We start from the raw sequence: 4061 nt of genomic DNA, 5'->3' as shown, positions 1-4061 counted from the left end.
AGAGGACTGTGGGGAGAACATATACAGATAACATAACCATCATCTATAAAACCTTTTTTAACATACACATAATATTAATCTCTTAATTGTGAGAGTGAACCATTTCATTACCTATTTATAACATAGAGCAATTTGGTTGCAAAGGAAAACAGCTTTGTAGCAGTTTTGGTTAGCATTATCTCTAGTAATATGACAAGGAAGCATTGCAATATGAAAATGTGGCGTCACCCAAGGACATGCACAAGAGAAAAGAAAGAGAAAGCACAAGAATGTGAAGAACAAAACAAAACAAAAAAAACGGGACAGCATAAGAGTGTGAAGCTCTCACCGCCCATAGGCCCTTCACCAAGACTTGGTTGCTGAGCAATCTCAGTCAAAGTGGTGGTTGCAGAACTGATCTGTTGTGTGCTGGGAGAAGTACCAAAAAACCAGTAAGGAAAAATCCGCAGGAAAATCTGCTGAACACAAAATCGATTTGGTTTATAGTCAGGTTCAGGTGGGAACCTCCAGGTGCCCAGGTGCCTGCCTCCAGGGCAGGGAGCTTCATGTCATTTTGTGGATCACTGGACACTTAGGAGCCTTTGACACCTTCAGAAAAAACTCAGCTGCCCAAGACAACATGGGCGTCCAAGACTGCACAGTTTCCCTGCCAGTGCAGTTGTGCCAATTATGGCCCATTACAGCCCATCAGCCATATGACCCTTAGGTCACATATGAATGTCCCTGGTACTTGGGGAGGTATGGGTGCGGGTGCTGAGAGAGGAAGGAGGGGAGGGGAAAGTAAGAGGAGAGGCAGGGGGCATGGGGGGGATGGTGGTTTTTGCAAGGGAGGACAGCTTAGCATGACAAGAGGCCCTATCCCTGATAGGATTATTTCCTATCTCACTCACAGCCTATCAGTCACTCTCAGTCTTATCACATCAGAGCTTAGCTACTACACAGTCAAAAGCTCAACTCTTACATCTTTAAGCTGGGCTTCAGCAAAGCTCCCTGGTTTCCACAAGTGGGGAATGTTTTGAGCCATTATCCAGTAGCCTCAATTAAGTTCTGTCTCCCACGGAGAGGCAGTAGCAACCCTCAGAGCATATCCCTGCTGTGGATGGTCACAAGGACGCAAAGGATGACTCAGCCGCATCCAAGAATTGAGCATTGCCCCAGCAAGGGCAGGCCTGGCCCAGCTGTCCCACAGAGCAGCATCCAGCTCAGGGCAGCAGCATCACACACACCAATGCTGGCCATACACCGTATCTACCACTCCTTGGGAAGAGCCCTTAGTGCCATCCAGCCCCTCCCCATTACAGCCCTGCTGCCATGACAGCAGCAGCGCTCCCTGTTCAGGAGGGCACTCGGGACTGTGTGCAGGGTGTCTGTTGTCACCTGAGGTCCATGAGAGCAGCAGTGCCTGGCTGCCAGCACTGTGCCAGAGCCTGGAGATGACTGCTCCGAGCACCAGCAGCGCCAGTCTGAGAGAGCAGCACAGGGCAGCATGGCATGGCTGAATGTAGGGACAGCACCTCGGGCATCCAGCCATCCCAAGGGCATCCTCCTTGGCATACTCTTGGCCATGATTTATTGTGATCAACATATGATTCATCTTCAGACAATTTTGTTAATCTGGGACTTCATTCTTTTGGTTAAAAATACTTTGTTCAAAGAGTGTTGCAGGTGTTTCACACTTCACAAAACCTCACTAAACTATGTGAAAAGAACCCATTAAATCTGGTTCATATTTTTCCATGAATATTTTGTTAACATTTTACACTTTTTCTTCAATAAAACAGGCAATTTAACTCCATTAACTCAAAAAAATGGATTAAAATACAAAAAAACCTTGCAGGTACATAAGCTGAGATAAAGTATAGTTTTAAATTTCAGAGAATATTTTTTTTTTCTCTTAGCAAGCAACTAGCTACTGCCAGATATAAGAATTATCTCAGAAAATTATCTATGCAGTTTCTAGTATCTTTTTGAAGTAGAAGTAGACTTAGAAGTCTACAAAACGAATGACTAATCAGAATTCTTTACCCCTGGATGACCTGTCTTCACTTACCAACACTTTCAGCTGACATTTCAACAGTCACTCAAGTTCATTGTATTTTTACAACTCTTTATAGTTTTGATTAAGCTGAATAGCATTCTCTAATAAACTCTGTCTTTATTATTAATGACTCCTCCAGATAGCTTAAAAATATTGCTAAAAATACTCTAAAAAGCATAGGGCACAGCACTGGGAGTGTTATAAATGATCAAATCGGTAGCCAAATTTATAAAAAATTAACAAAGATTTATTAGATCGATAGCAAAAAAAATAGAATTTTGAAAGAGCACCACAGCCTCAGGCAGTGTCAAACCCGGGTTTCGGTGCTGGGTGAACCAGGATCCGACTGACAAAGTGACAGCGTTTCCCCAGTGGTTCACCCCGAGTGCTTCAAGCAGCTAGCTTATATACAGCTTATTCGGCCTGAGGCAGGGATGACCACACGTTTCTTTGTGTCTCTTCACATGTAGAACTGGATCCATACATGTGCAGGAACAGACAAAGGTAGGTCCAGGGGTCCAGACGAATGTCTGAGCATCTAGGCAGAGTCTGTATTCCTATGTAGCAGAGTGACACCAGTTCCTGAGCACAGTAGATATAATCTTCCCAGGTGCAGACCTGGTGAGTAGCTAGCAGTCATGGTCCAGGAAGGCTTAGATGTAATCTTCCCAGGTCCAGATGCCAGGGAAGTCAGCAATCATGGCCAGAACGGTCTCATTCATATGTTAACAGACCCGATATTATCTCAAGGTTGTCCGGGAACTGACTGAATAAAAATAGGACTCTGCTCCCAGCCAGAGTGGTCAAAGATATAACTTTGGACTTTTGTAATATTTTATACATATATAGCATGAGTTATCTCTGCCGTATACTACAGGAGGAATTGTACTAGTAACATCTCTTCATAAACTCAGTATTTATTCTTTTGCCTTTTTTCCACTTATTTGGATAACCAGCTCCTAATAAGGATTATGTATGTAGCTCAGCATGTGAAAAAAACTGTTCTAACTTTAAATTCTGTATGCAATAAGGACATAAAGTAGTTGACGGGTCAGTTGAGCCCAGATCAAGTCATTACACCTGATCATTTAATAGTGGTTTGTATATAAAGTGGATTCAATACTTCACTGATATATGTAAATATTTTAATGGTGAAATTTTTAAAATACAATGATGAATTTAAGTAATACATGGTAGACAGGTTTCTTGCTGATACATCAAGCTTATAAATTCATACCTTTCTGACTGAGGAATCTGTTTGAATTTAAAAAGTTCTCATCCCTTGGAAGCCTCAATACAAAAACCAAAACAAACCAACAACAAAAACCAACACTGAAAACTGTAAAGGGTAAAGTCCCTTGCCTTTCAAGTCAGTAGAAAAATGGTTAAGTCTTGAAAAGAGCAAAAATATTGTTATATTTCATGGTGACTATTTTTGAAGAAATGAAAAGTTTTGTAAGAGCTTCTAGGCTACTAAAACAAACAAAAAAATGTAGAAAGCAAGCATGAAATTCTACACGCAGTTGGCTTGGTCTGGCAAGGAAATGTAAAGAAAATATGTTGATTTACTAATCCCTGTATAATAAGAAAAACAATTTTGTGCATCCATTTAGTTCGCAGTAACTTGTTACTGGCTGAGCGAGCTGTGGGTGTTTAGCCTGGAGAAAAGGAGGCTCAGGGGTGACCGTATCACTCTCCATAACCACCTGGAAGGAGCATGTAGCCAGGCGGGGCTCGGCCTCTTTCCCCCAGCAGCCTGTGACAGGTCAAGAGGACACGGGCTTAAGGTGTGCCGGGACATTTAGGCTGGACATTTGGAAGAATTCTTCACAGAAAAGGGTGACTGGACATTGGAATGGGCTGCCCAGGGAAGTGGTGGAGTCACGGACCCTGAGGGGGTTTAAGGGAAGACTGGATGTGGCACTCAGTGCCATGGTCTAGGTGACAAGATGGAGTTCGGTCGTGGCTTGGACTCGATGACCTCCGGGACCCCTTCCAGCCTCGCCGACCCCGATTCCCGAAG

Source organism: Geospiza fortis, unplaced genomic scaffold, assembly GCF_000277835.1.
Source record: "Geospiza fortis unplaced genomic scaffold, GeoFor_1.0 scaffold167, whole genome shotgun sequence".
NCBI classification, from domain to species: domain Eukaryota; kingdom Metazoa; phylum Chordata; class Aves; order Passeriformes; family Thraupidae; genus Geospiza; species Geospiza fortis.
Note: the sequence above shows the minus strand (reverse complement) of the source record.